This window comes from Phascolarctos cinereus, unplaced genomic scaffold (genome assembly GCF_003287225.1).
Source record: "Phascolarctos cinereus isolate Bilbo 61053 unplaced genomic scaffold, phaCin_HiC Scaffold_3;HRSCAF=262, whole genome shotgun sequence".
NCBI classification, from domain to species: Eukaryota; Metazoa; Chordata; class Mammalia; order Diprotodontia; family Phascolarctidae; genus Phascolarctos; species Phascolarctos cinereus.
This window is the reverse complement of record NW_027555736.1, coordinates 215,892,315-215,907,672: the sequence shown is the minus strand read 5'-3', so window position 1 is coordinate 215,907,672 and position 15,358 is coordinate 215,892,315. Positions and strand designations below refer to the sequence as shown.

The 15,358-nt window shown below is 37.8% G+C and overlaps 1 pseudogene; it reads right to left on the bottom strand.

Moving 5' to 3' along the window:
- Positions 1–407: 407 nt before the first annotated feature.
- On the bottom strand, positions 408–2,875 carry LOC110203265 (calpain small subunit 1 pseudogene; annotated as a pseudogene).
- Between the last annotated feature and the right edge of the window lie 12,483 nt (positions 2,876–15,358).

The window sequence follows — 15,358 nt, the reverse complement described above, 5'->3', positions numbered from 1 at the left end:
TAGCTAAGTGACCATGGTCAAGACATTTAAGTTCTCAATGCCCCAGCTAATGTTCTAAGATAAAAATTCTTAATTTTTTGTGGGTCGTATGGTAAAGTCTATTGACCTCAGTATAATTCTTGTTGTTCATATTCATAAATTAAGGAAATGCTAAATTTCAGTTAAACATTAGTGAAAATTAAGCTATATATAATATACATGTGCATATTTGTAAGTGTGTATGTGTATGTGTGTATTTATTTTTCTCATCCCAGTTCATGGATCCAATGAAATCTATCCATGGATTCCTTGGGGAACAATGGACACAAGGTTGAGAGCCTTGTTCCAGGATAACTTGCAGGTGTCAATAAGCATCATTATAGAAAATTTCCATATATATTCCCTTTATTGATGAAATCATAGGTCATGGCAGAAATATAATAGTAAGAATATTACAATGAAGAAGACATTTGTCATTTCCCATTTATATTTGTCTTGTTAGCCAACATTTGTGAACTATTGCCTGAGTAGTGCTTATAAGCATAATAATATGTAAATAAGAGATGTACCTTGGAAAGCTAGGTTCTCCCTCCCCAACCATCAGAACGTGAGAAGTGTTCCTTTGCTAAATTTTCTCCTATATAATACCTGAAATCTAGTAATGAACCAAAGCACTAGCATACTTAGCTTCTAGGAAAAGAAATTTATTAGTCTTCAACATACAGAAAGGGAGAAAAACCGAATAAATTCAAACAAACAAATAAACAATTTCCTGAGAACAGATTTGGTTCATTCAACATGAGTCAGTAGAATTCCAGTAGCTATAGCTGCATATTACCAAGTCAGCAATGGCCAAGAATATAGGTTTGGAACAATCTCACTCATAGTCAGAAAATCACCTAAGTGATGCTCTTGGAGAGGCACAGGAAAAACTTAGCCTGTTTCAAAGTATGACACCATTGGCATCTAGAGTGACTGGAAAATCCTACACTAATGTTTGGACCTTAGACTTTTGTGTGTAAGAGACCTTTGTATAAACAAAAATAGGTTGCTTTTCAGGGCAACACATTAACCTATCATCGGTCACTAATGTAACATTGGGGATCAGAAAGCTTTCCTAAGTAAACGTACCAGAGGAGGAATTGGGGCCTATTTATGGGAGGAGGTTGGAAGGAAAGTTCTGTAGTTTTATTTGCTATGAAGATATCTGTGAAGGAAGAACTGAAGAAGAAGGGCACCAAGGAAGGAGTACCTGTAAGAGGGAGAAAGATACTGAAAGGAAAAGTAGAACAGATGATAAAAGAGAAACTGTGCTTATTTCAAAGTTTTGCCTCAGACTTGTCATTGGCCATAATCAACTCTCTTCAACAATATGAAAGCTGGGTAATACAGAAGCTAGTTGCCCCTATTTATATGGATTCATGCTGGTCTAACAACTGAGCCCCTTCTTCAAGGGGTGGCAGAGATCTGGGATGAATATATATTGTTTATTTTCAATGAGGCAAAGCCATTCTTTGCACTTTTTTGTGGAAATTGTTACTGTTTCTCTATGTTTAAAGTCATTTTGCAGCATATTTCCTTCCTTCCTTCCTTCCTTCCTTCCTTCCTTCCTTCCTTCCTTCCTTCCTTCCTTCCTTCCTTCCTTCCTTCCTTCCCTCCTTCCTTCCTTCCTCTCTCTTTCTTTTGACCCCTTCACCTGAGGAGGTTGGGCCTGAAGCACCTGGGGAATGGGAGAAAGTACTAGATGCAGGATGAACCCGTGGGAACAGCACCTTGTGATATGATGGTGCCTTGCTGTCATGCTTAAGCATGTGTCCTGAATGTGTAAGTACGTAGTGTGCTACATACTAGGGTGCTAGGTGGAGCTAGAGTCAGTGGCATATGGCTTGCTTGCGGCATGTTTCCAGGGATGTTGGTGGGCAACATGTTTTGAGTATGAGCTTTTGTGGGGGGAAGCATGTGTTTGGCACCTTCCTGAAGGGGAAGGTAGGAGTGGGGGCAGAGGCGGGATCAGGGGCTCCTTGGTGGTGGCCATGTTTGGGGCACACGTTAGTGTTTGGTGGTGCCTGAGCCAGAGGGTTCTCACATTGGGGTCTGAGATCAACAGAGCTGCAAGGGGTGAAGGGGGCGGGGGGAGGGGTGTTCCTGGCAATCTCTCTCCTGATGACCAGTCAAGTGGACAGACGCGTCGGTCTCAGGAGTACATGGTCAGCTGCAGCCACTCTTCCAAGTTCAGACTGAGTTGCCCGCTGTCTTCTTTTTCCAGAGACTTGAAGGCACGGAACATGGCATCGAGGCGCACCAAGCAGCTGATAAAGTTTTCGAAGTCAAACGTCCCGTCGTGGTCGGAGTATCGACGAACCATGAGGCGGTAGAGCCCCTCGCTGAGATGGAAACCTGCGGCCACGAAGGCGCGCTGAAGCTGCGGGCTGCCCAGGGTCCCCGTGCGGGCCGAGGCGTAAGCTTTGTAGATCACCTGCCATTTCTTTATGTTGTTCCAAAGATGCTTAAACTCTTCGAAGCCAAGTTTACCGTTGGTCTCGCTGTCCATGACGGCCAGCGCGCTCTGACAGGTGTAGATCCCCAAACGGCCGGTCCTGTGGTCCGAGTATGGAGACAGCGCCCTATTCAGGATCTCCATCAGTTCAGAGGGGCTCACTTCCATTTTATTTCCTGCCAGAGCCTCGAACTGCGTCTTGAACGTTTGGATCTCCTCGATCTCCGGGAAGTGGGAGTAGTGGGTGTAAGCGGGCCGGGGCTGTGGAGTGTAACGCATGGCAGCCTCACTGCGCCCGCTGACGACCCCGCCTGTTCTCTCCCTGGCGCTCCCGGCCCCGGTGCGGCTGCCCTGCGCGCCCAGGAGTGACTTCACCAGGAACATGGTGGAGTCCCCGGGCCCTGGCCTCAGCCTCGGCCTCGGGCTCAGCCTCAGTCCGGGCTTGGGCCTGGCTTCCTGCTCCCTGCTCCTGCGCCTCCCAGAGCACGGGTTCAAATATGGAGATGGAATTCTAGAATGTGATTCTCAGTATTCCTTCTCACTCTCCTGCGCTAAATCAGCATCCATATCATGCCTCCTAACAGTGAATGTGCGCCCAAGGTGCAGACGCATGGGAATAGAATCAAGAGATAGCAGGGTCAAGGGAAGAGGGAAAGAAAACAGAACAGAACAAAACAAAACAACCACAAAAGCAACAACAAACACAAACAAAACAAACAAAGAGACAGAAGACAGATTTAACCAGAAGGAGTCAACTAAACAGTGTGAAATGCGCTAGGAGACATTTAGATGACAAGAGTGGATAGACTACTGGTCCTGGAGTCAGAAAGTTCTAAATTTAATTCTGGCCTCAGATACTTACTGGCTGTGTGACTTTGGGGAAGTCCCTTTAACTGTGCCTCAGTTTTCTTACCTATCAAACTGAGATAACAATGGCTATCTTCTAAGGCTGTTCTGAGAATCTTATAAAAAAAATATTGGTGAAGTGTTTACATGATGTCTGGCACACAGTAGGTGCTATAGAAACGCTAGCTATTATTTATTATTATTACATTCTGCAAACAGTCAAGAAAATTAAAGACAGGTGAGAAAGCCATTAGATTTAGCAATTAAGAGAACATTATCACCAATTTCATACTGCCCACAGTACCTAGTGTGCCTGGCATGGCACTATCCTCATAATCAGCACATAATAACATTTATTGAATAAAATTCTTAGTATCATCATCAGGGACAAGTATGAAAAGCTATTGTAGCTTATTTGCTGGCCTCTGAGGATACAAAAAGGTATAAGGAAGGCCCTGCCTTCATAGAACTTACATTCTCGTTGAGAAGTGAGGTCATGATTATAAACTGAATAAACAACATTATAGACAAGTATGAGCTCGATGTCAAATGATTGCTATAGGCATTGAAAGAAGATAATGAACCAAGTCAGAGCAGTATGTTTAATCTTATTATAAAATGATCTCAGAGAATAAAGTAAGGCTGAGCCATTTGTGCCAGTTTGTTCTTGATTTGTGACTGAGAGCACACAGCAAAAGATGCTGAAAAAAAATTAGTTTAAAAAAATTGATTGCACAAAGATGCTTCATATGTAAAATCAAAACTCTATTTTCCCTTTCACAACAGATATTTTCTATATAAACAGTGACATGCTCAATACTCAGATGAGTTAATTCCCAACAAGGTGCTTACGGTATGTCTTAATGTCGTTAGATCCTGGAGTTGGAAGAGGCCTGAGAGCTCATCTTGTCCTTGACACTTGAATCCTTTCTGCAACACGCTTGACGATAACAGAATGCCACACTCACAAACTACCTACTGAAATGCTCAAGTTCTCCCTCAGACCATGAAGTCTGACATCCAAACAAAACTCAGTCATAATTTTGTTTGCGTTAAGGATGCCTCAGGTTCCCAAAACATTTCTTCAGATTTATTTAGAAATTAAAAAAAGAATCTCCTAAATGTAATTCATCAATAAATAATGAATGTGTAGTTAGAAAATCTCAGCATTTTTTTTTCTGATTCTGACTTCCTGTTTGACTTCCAGTGGTCGCTTAACAATTCATTCCCCAGACCCCTCCCCCCCCCCCCCCCACACACACCTCTTCCACCTTCCATTTCTTGTCTGTGAAATACGGATTTGGGCTAGATGGTTCCTCTCCAAAGGTAGGGCTTTAATCCTTTGAGACTGTATTCTGTGGCTAGTTCTTTCACAGGCATGGTAGCATTCATAAAAGAAGCATAAGACCTAGACAACTGGCTTCCAAAGAAGCTTACAGTCTAGTTAGGCAAACAAGCCACAACGATTGAAATGATTAGAGCAGGAATGGGAATCCTGTGGCCTCAAGACCACATGTGGTCCTCTAGGTCCTCAAGTGAGGTCCTTTGACTGAATCCAAACATCACAAAACAAATCCTCTTAATAAAAGGATTTGTTCTGTAAAACTTGGACTCAGTCAAAAGGCTGCACTCAAGGACCTAGAAGGCCTTGAGGCTGCAGGTTCCCCATCCCTGGATTACATGAACTAACAGTATAGACTAAGAGTTGTTATATCGAAAATAATGATCAATATAGTATCCCAATGAGTCTTACTTTATTCTCATCTCAGCTCTAGTTGCTATTTTTCAATATCATCACCAATGCTTTCACAATAAGTAACAAGTTTTTGCCTCATAACAAACAAACTCTAAGGAACACTTGAATCTTGAGCCTTAACTACCACTCCCAAGTTCATTCTTCATATCTCTTGACAACTCTTGGTTGCATAGTATAAATTGTCTTATAAAAAACAGTCAAACTGGCTGGAGAGGACTCTAATTTTCTTTCTGAATTCTTGGAAGAGATTAATATGCATACATTCCTTGTGTCTCCCTTCCCTTCATTCACACACCCTTTGAAAATGTCTCCCTACTGAATGGGGCTATAATTGTGTGTAAATTAATACTTGATTTGGAACAAAACTCCACTTGCTGTATGTCAAGCTCAAGTCCCAACACTGGGGTTTATAAAAGAGTGCTCCCCTGCCAGGCCGGGAGTCATACTATCCAGATGAACAAACAGAGCTGTCTAGGGGGAACTGGTTGTTGGGAACTGAAAGCAGACTGCATAACACAGATGGTTAGATTACTGTCCAACAGGAGGGACAATTGTCCATTGATACTGCCCCAGTAGTCTACAGAGCCTGATTATGTTTGTTTAAACTACACACAGAGGCTTAGACGATGAGTGTATATTTAGACATTTTAAATAATTAGACTGAACAATGTGCCCAAAGTGAGGCTAGTAATACTGTACCATACTGCAGCTCATCCCAAGTTTCTGATTTCCACACACTTTCTCTTTCTAAAGCCAGGCAATACTGGGAATTTGGAGAAAAGCTGAGCTAGAAACATACCAATTAAAATGGTTCATATACTCAGAGTGGGAAAGAAAGTTTCCAGCAGATAAATGTGAGACACTTCTTTTTATTCATAGGATACATGAGTATTAGAGCTGAAAGAGATTTTAAGATATAATCCAAACTCCCACACTTTACAGATGGGGAAACTGAGGCCCAGATGCTTATTTAGAGCAAGGCAGAGGGAAAACCTACTTAGAGGCAAAGGTGGGATCTGAAACGTCCTGACTCTCCATTCAAATAACTATTGACTCAAATTCAATTATCTTTTCCTAAAAGTCCTAATATAGGACATCAACATTGTTGCTTTCTTAATGATCGCAATAGTTATAAAGTACTTAAATATTTCTAAGTGTCTTACATGTATAATTATTTTGGATTCTCATAGTCCTGTGAATCAAGTGCTACAAATATAATTAGCTCCATTTTAAAAATTAATTAATGAAAAGCTGAGAGAAAATAAGTGACTTGGCCAGAATCATAAAGCTGCTAAGTGTCAGAAACAGGATTCATGTTTTCCTCATTCCAGGTACAGTGCTCTGTCCACTAAATAACATTGCATCTTGAAAGTGTGTCTCCATACTGACTTTTTTGAAGGAATGTGTCTGTGAAGGGAATATTTTCTTTCCTTCTTTTTATTTTCCATGCAGGATACTTCCTGCAGGACATAGTTTTACCAATTTTCGTTTAAAAAGGAGGGAAATAGACTTCACGTGGGAATTCTTTCTGCTCTCCCTTATACAAGCTATTAAAGGAAAGAAAGTCAATCAGCCAACCACTATTTCATTGTGCCTTTCAAGGATGTCCAAATAGCCTGTCAATTATGATGATCATAGAATCTTGTCTATATGAAACAATTACAAAAAAAAAAAAAGATTCCTTAGCTTGATTTTCCATCTGTCTTTTGACTTCAGCCCCTAAAGCAAAGAGCCAGGCATTACTGTGCATGATACTGTGTTTATAACATTTGGAGTTTAATGTCAATCATGTTAGGAAGAAAAAATAAATCTAAACCATAGGAGGTAGAGGGATGAGTCCCAAGATATTTCTTACCATCACAAGAGGTTGTATCCTTAAGAGATTCTATAGTTAAGTACAAAGCTAAGGATGGTTTGTTAAATATAGTAAATGCTCAGTAAGTGCTTTTTTGTTTTATTTTTTTGACATCCATTTTTAAATTTTGAGCCCCTAATTCTGTCCCTTCCTTCATCTCCTCCCCCTACCTACTGAGAAAATAAAAAAATATAGTACCCATTATACATACGAAGTCATGCAAAACTATTTCTATATTAGCCATTTTGAAGAAAAAAGAAAGACACTGAAGAAAGCATACTTCAATCTGTACTCAGACTTCATTACTTCTCTCTCTCTCCCTCTCTCTCTCTCTCTCTCTCTCTCTCTCTCTCTCTCTCTCTCTGGAGGTGAATAGTAGTTTTCATTATGTGTCCTTTGAACTTGTGGATTATTGTGTTGATCAGAATAACTTAGTCTTTCACAGATGCCCATTCTTGTAATATTGATGTTACTGTACAATATTTTCCTGGCTCTATTCATTTCACTTCATATCACTTCATAAAACTCTTCTCAGATTTTTCTGACCCCATCCCCTCATCATTTCTTATAGCACAATAGTATTCCAAGACAATCACATATCACAACTTGTTAAGCCCCAACTGATGAGCATCCTCTAACTAGGTGTGTATGTGTTTAGGTCTGTTTTCTTTTTATTTCATCTCTTTGGGATATAGACATAGTAGTGTTATTGTTCCAAAGGATGTGTATAGTTTACAACTCTTTGACCACAGTTACAAATTGTTCTCCAAAATTGTTGGACCAGTTCATAACTCTATCAACAATGCATGTTTTTCCACTTCCACTTTAGGATTTGTTATTTTCTTTTCTGTAATGTTAGTCAAGTTAATAGGTATGAGGTGGTAGATCAGAGTTGTTTTACTTTGCACTTTCTAATTATTAGTGATTTAGAGCATTTTTATGTGATTATTGAGAGCCTTGATTTCTTCTGAAAATTTCGTATTCATATCCTTGATCATTTATCAATTGGGGAATGGCTCTTATATTTATAGATTTGTTTCAGTTCCCTATATATTTGAGAAATGAAGTCTTTGAAGAGAAACTTGCTTTAATCCCCCCCCCATTTCTTTCATTCTAATTTTGGCTGTATTCGTTTGTACAAATGCTTTTTTAATTTCATGTAATCAAAATTATCCATGTTATTTCCTATGTTCTTTTCTATCTCTTATTTGCTCATAAACTCTTTTCTTTTCCATAGATCTACCAGGTACATTTTTCTATGCTCCCCTAATTTACATATGATATCACCCTTTATTTGGAAACAATGTACCTATTTTGACCTTATATTAGAATATGGTGTGAGATGTGCTCTATGCCTAGTGTCTGCCAAATTGCTTTCCAGTTTTCCCAGCAATTTTTGGTCTAATGGTAAGTTCTTGCTTCCAAAGCTTGGGTCTTTGGATTTATCAAATACTAGTTTACTATGACCATTTATCTCTGTATATAATGTATCTAATCTATTCCACTGATCCACCTTTCTATTTATAGACAGTACTATATTGTTTTGATGATTACTGCTTTGTAATATTGCTTAGAATCTAATATTGATAGGCTGTCTCCCTTCACATTTTTTTCATTGATTCCCTTGATATTCCTGACATTTTGTTCTTTCAGATGAATTTTGTTATTTTTAGCTCTACTGTAAATATTTATTGATTGAATAATTTGTCTGCTTATCTATCATCTATCAATCCACTTATCTGTAGATAGATAATCTACATGCCTCCTTATCCATCTGCCCATGGTTTTTATTGCCCTATAAAAAAAAAAGATCCAATTATATGAGATGAAGACAGGTGTCAGTAATTAGATCACCTAATTTTCTCTGAATTTGCATGCCAATATCTTAGTAAGATACTTCAACAAATAGCATATTTATGCAAATATATATGTAGAAAATAGTTTATGAAATTTGTCTTCCTTATGGATGTTTGCTGTCTGACTGACTGACTGAATAAATGAATGAGTTTTCTTTAATATGGGAACATTTGTGGTTATAGCAATTCACTACAAAAGAGAAAAAGAAAATATTGAAGGGCTATCACTCAGAAGAGGGATTAGATCAGCTGTTTTACATCAAAAAGCAAAGTGAGGAGCAATGAGTAGATGGGGCAAAGGGTCAAAATTATGTTTGATATAAGAAAAAAATTCTAATAATGTGAGCTATCTAAAAGTGGAATGGGTTACTGTCTGAGGTAGTGAGTTCCCTCTCACTAGAGATTTCAAGAAAGTATTTGAAAACATTTGTCCACAATAATGTAGGGAGGATTTTTTTTTTCAATTATGATTTCAAGTCATCCATTGAGGATTTTGAAGGCCTTTCTAACTCTAAGAGTCTATGATTTTGGCAAACATCCATCTGCATACAACACCATTCACACTCTGTTCTTATCTCAATGGCAAGATTATTTATTAATCTCAACTTGAAAATCTTTCACAGTATTAAACACAATCTTCATTATCCCAGGATGGCACCATGTTCTTTGGGAGACAGGATGAAGGGAAGAGAGTATCTTTCCTAGAATAATTCTTAACAACTCTATCCTAGAGATTCTATGTTATCAAAAAAAAAAAGGTACCAAAATTTATATATTTCTGGAAAACAGTAACCCTCTTCTTTCATAATCTTCCCACAACATTTTTTTAAAAGTTTAGTGTAATGTCAATTTTTATGAATTCAAATATGTTTTCCATTTAACACCAAATAATGTCATAAGCATTCTAGGTGAAAAACAAAAGGCTGAAAACTTCTGTTAAAGGTTGGATTTTTTTAAAGATGGAAGTTACTTAGAAATGATCCAGTCCATCCTTTTAACAGAGATAAAAATGGCACAGAGCAAAAATATCCTGTGAAATCACATATGTGAGTTAGTGAAAGCAGAAATACTTTTTGTAATCCCATTAGTACAAAAAACCACTCTGAAACCCAATGTTATTTCAGCACATGTCCTTATTCTTCTTTCAGGGGGGGAGCGGTAGAAGGGAAGTTTGACCTATGATTTCATCATTGTAGGGAATCCCTCAAAAAAGATTCTCTACATGGATGCAGATAAGCAACTTATTTTTAACAAAATCTCAGAGAAAGATTAAATAAATGTCCATGATCATGAAACTAGAGGCCAGATATTAACCCAGTTCTTCCTGATTCCAAGGCCAACATTCTTTTGACTAGGCTTTGTTGGCTATCATCAACAAAGTGTGACAAATTAAAATAGCTAGATTATGAAATTATGTTTAAATATGACCTGCTCAAAATACATAAAAAATGCTTTAATGTCAGAAATAGAAACTTAGAGTTTCTGTAAATCCAACCAAATTCTATGAACACCATCCCTCTAAAAGTGTTGTGAAATCAAAAAGTGTTCAAATTAGTACTTATTAAGTTGAGTTGAATGTAAATTGAGACATACTCACAGAAAACCAACATATTGTGTACATTTTTGAATAACAGTCTTCATAGACCTACAGTTTCCTTCATATCAGTTTTGTTTCAAGGGGGAAAAAAAAAAGAATGGTACAAACTATTAGAAAACAAATCTCCAAGTACTTCTGTTTCATCCTACATTTTATCCAATATATGCAAAATGCTGTGTGCATTAGGACACAGTAAAATGAAAATCATTGTGTTTAAATACATCTTTGAATTTGTTGGAGTCCAGAGGAATATCTTTGTTCTGAAATGTTCCAAAATAATTTTACTATTCCTCTCTAATCACCTAAATCATCATTACTTTTAACTAAATTCACTTAAATAATGGAAGGTAGAGAGACCCCTCATTGTTAATTAACTTCATATGTAGTCAATTCTATCTTATTAATAATAATGCAAAAGCAAACAAACAAAAGAATATATCTCTGAGAGAGAAAATATTGGCAACTCTAAATCTAGCCACCTTTTGAGAGTATGAAATCCACAGGACAATTAAAAATATATATGTAATATAACATAAAATAATATAATGAAACAAATAAATAAAATAAAGGTGATTGAAATTGCTTAGCATAGAGACTTCAGAGGGGACTTTGGAAGCCAAGAATTTATAAGAACCCTAGTGAGAACTTAGTATCAGACTTGTCCAGAAGTGCTATTCAGCTGCTTACAGCGAAAGTGTGAAGTGAGAAGAGGGAAAACTGATAACAAACTCCAGAAGAATGAATAAATTGACTAAAATTCAATGGAGGAGAACCAGTAGTCATTGCAATCTGTTCCCCTCTGGCATTTTATGCAACTTTGTCTCTTACTGCTTAGTTATACATTCTTTGGCTGACAGCATTTATATTTATTTGTTAGTTCAAGCCTGGGAAAACACACATATAAAAGGAAGCAGTAAGGTTCCACATAAAGGGAATTTGTGCATCGCAATTATTGTTCCTTTTTTTTATACTGATGCATTATCATGAGATGAGTCCATTTATTGTCTTAGATCATTAAGCAGATATGGGTAGAGTCAACATCAGTACTGAAATTCAGAACTTTATAATATCTCACATATGTCTTTGCGTATACAGTAATAAAACGTCTCTCTCTGGTAGTTAGAGCTCTTTCATAAAACCAGGTGGTTGTCATTAATCCAGTCAATGTTTGTCAGCTTCAAGCAAATTATAAGCTATTTTCAGTCTTTACTATAGTACTTGTAATAGGGCATTGGTAAAATTAAAAGCTTAAGTATTAATGTGAAGATGTATGGTATATAGTAAAAAGCCCTAAATGAAAAGCTGGTATTTTTCAACGGTAATTGTTAAAAAAAAAAAAGTTAAATGTTTGAATGAAAGCTTCAATAGCTGTTTAAAGAAAGAGATGCAACTGAACCACGCGAGATGAACTCACAATCTTCTGATCACTCAGTAGCTACAGTGCTTATCCTCATACTCTCTTCTAAACCTGCAATTTAGCTTCTGATCTCACGATTCAACTGGCATTGTTATTTCCCAAATTACCCATGAAAGAGCATATGAACGCAGGTATTCCTGATCCCAAGTCCAGAATTCTGCCTACTCAGCCACCAAGCTACCTCTTAGCCAGGCTCTCAATCTAAGTGTTATCCTCAGTTTCTCACTCCTACTCAACCACATTTGCAACCAATGGCCAAATCTTTACATTTTGGCCTTCACAACATACTTTGTATATATCTCTTCACCTCTTGCACATCCACTACTTTCAGACCAATTTCTCCTCTAGCCCTGTCACCACTATGAGGCAAGCCTTAATTACTTCTCAGTTCAAATATCTCAACAATAACCTATTGGTTAGAATACATGAGCAGTATAAACCATATGTTAGCGTGTATGTTTTGGCGAATGTATGGGTAACCAATTAGGGAGGCCACAAGTTTGGACCTATGATTTCATCAATGTAGGGAATCCCTCCAAAAGAGACTCCCTGTATGGACTCAGATCAGCAATTTCTTCTTAACAACATCACAGAGAAGGATTAAATAACTTTTCCATTATCATGAAACTAAAGGCCAGATATTAATCCAAGTCTTCTTGATTCCAAGGTCAGTATTCCATCAAGTAGGCCTTGTTAGCTGTCATCAACAAATACGGCAAATTAAAACAGCTAGAGTACAAAATTATGTTTAAATATGACCTGCCCAAAACACAGTCTCTCTACCTTAATTCTCTCTCCAATCCAATTCTTACTCTACTCAGCTGTTAATCTTCCTAAAACTCAGGTCTGATCATTTCTGCCCTTACTCGGTAAATGCCCGTGGCTTCTTATTATCTCCGGGATCGAAAATGCAATCTTTTTTTAGCTTTCCAAGACCTTTATTAGTTGACCCTTCCTACATTTCTGGGCTTCAGGCACCTTATTCCCCTATGAGTACTTTGTGATTCAGTGACAATGTCTTTGCTATTCCTTGCACACACTCTGTTTCCTGACTTGGGAATACTTTCACTGGCCGTTCCCTATTCTGATCTCCCACTCTCGGTTTTTTCCGTTTCCTTCAAGTCTCACTTTCTGCAAGAAGCCTTTCCCAGGCCTTAATCTTAGTGCCTTCCTCTGAGACAGCACTCATTTTATCCTGTGTATATCGTGTTTGTACATAGTTGTTTACCAACTAGACTGTCAACTCCTTAAGAACATGGACCCTTTTAAAAAAATTGTTGTTCCTTTGTTTTTGTTTTCTTTTTCCTATGTGCTTAGCATATTGCTTAGCACGTAGCAGACATGTAATAAATGCTAGCTGACTGATAGTTTAGGCCCTCATTAACTCTCCCTATTGTAATATCCTTGTGGTCATAATATTCTATCTTCTATTCACCTGCTTATTTGATTTTTCTAAAGTGTAGGTTTTGCTATGTTCCAAACAGCCTTTGCTGCTGCCCCCCAATTAAACTGCTTTGACTTCCCATTACTTTCAAGAGCACAAATAAACTCCTTTGTCACTTAAAGGCATTCATAATTTATTCCCTTCCTGCCTTTCTAGGTTTCTGTTAAAAGAAAATCCTGGTTGGGGCCTCTTCATGGTCAAAATAAGACAAACTCAGGAAGCAAGACAAAAGAGTTTGTCAGCACATCAAGGAAATTTGCAGTTGGGGTGCATCCTCCAGCTCAATTCAAATTGGGAGCTGTTTTTATAGACAGGAGTAAAACAATTTGCATATAAGGGTAAGACAGTCCTGACTGAGAACTTGGGATTAGTATCACTTCAGTTTCTTCCCATTGCATCTCCCCTTTGGACAACTTTGTTAGGAAGTTTTTTTTTTTTCCCCCTGACATTAAACCTGAATTTGTTTCTTTACAACTCCTACCTAGTGCTCCTGGTTCCACCTTCTAGGACCAAAACAGCAATTTGTATCCTGCTTCCCTATCTTCCCTATCTTATACAATCTTCTCTTGTTTGAATTGTAACTGGAGCCGAATAAGGGCTCCAGATTTCCATGAGAATTCAACTTACATATAGACTACTGTGTAATTTAAGAAGCAAGAAGGGCAAATAATTTTCCCCTAAAATCATCCAGTTCCTCTTAAAACCCAGTTTCTTTGTCCTTGGTAAATGCAAAGACTTTCTATTTATAGAACACTTCGAGGTTTAGAAATTTTTTTTTTCTTAAATTCTGAGAGGTAGAAAAGTCTTTTATTTTTAATTGAATTTGTATCATTATCCAGATTCTAAAAGTCAGTACTATAAGGCATAGTTGCATGATTGTGGTTTGTCCTTCTTTCTCAAAGAGGACCATGACATCAGAGAGATGATGAGATGACTTGCAATTTACTTTGAGTGAGGGAGGGCTGTGCTTCAGCCTCACTTTCTCCTCCAGAGCTATCTGGGTCCAGTGGCCAGATATGGATCAGGATGACTGGAGATGGCCCAGGATGTAGTGGGAGACCTTGGCCTTTTTAAGCTAAAATCTTTTCTCACTTTAAGTGAGGCAACCCTCTTTCAGCGATTAGGCCTCTTTAAAGAGTGAGTCAAGGGATGGCCCCTTTAAGCAAAAAAGAAAAAAAAATCAAACTGAGAAAGGAAGATTCTCAGGTATGAGGCATAGACAGATTGAACAACTGGGCCAAAGCTCCACAACTAGTATGTATCATATCTGAGACTCTAACTCAGGTCTTCTTACCTCAAGATGATTGATCTTCTCCCATTCCACAGTAAGCTATTTGATGATAACACATTTCATTATGGTTTTCTATGGCTTGTTTTTTACTAAAGAATTGCTGTACTATTTCTGTAGTGTAAAAAAGGACTTATGACAACAACAAAACTGAAGGATTTCAATTTCGTGGTTCCATATTTGGCGTAAGAGAATTTGAAAAGACTAAAATTAGTTATTTCAATAATAATAATAAATATTATAATGTTAATTGTAACTTATATAGCACTTACTATGTACCAGGTACTGTGCTAAGCATTTTTCAATTATCTCATTTGATCCTTACAACCATGGGAGGTAGGTGCTATTAATATCCCCATTTTATAGAAAAAGAAACTGAGGCAAACATGTTAAGTGACTTGCCCAGGATAATTTAGCTAATAAGTGGCTGTATTTAAACTCAATGATCTAACAGCACTGAAAAGGGGGAGGATTCTCCTTTAAGTAACTGATAATTAGATTAGTTTTTCCTGTTGTGTTTTGTTTTGTTTTTCCCCCAGGGGTGGGGAAACTGCAGACTCAAGGCCACATGTGGCACTCTGGGTCCTCAAAAGTGGCCCTTTGACTGAATACAAACTTCACAGAATAAACATGTGGCCTCAAGGCTACAGGTTCCCCACTCCTGGCTAGTGTTTCGGGAAGAAGGCCTTGATGACTTTTATGTGGCTTAGCAAAGTTAAAACTCTGGAAGGAACAGCTAATGTGTTTAAGCACCTCAGAATCCTCCAACAACATTGGATTGCTTAATAGTGTATCTTTTTAACTTAATTGGATGCATAAAATA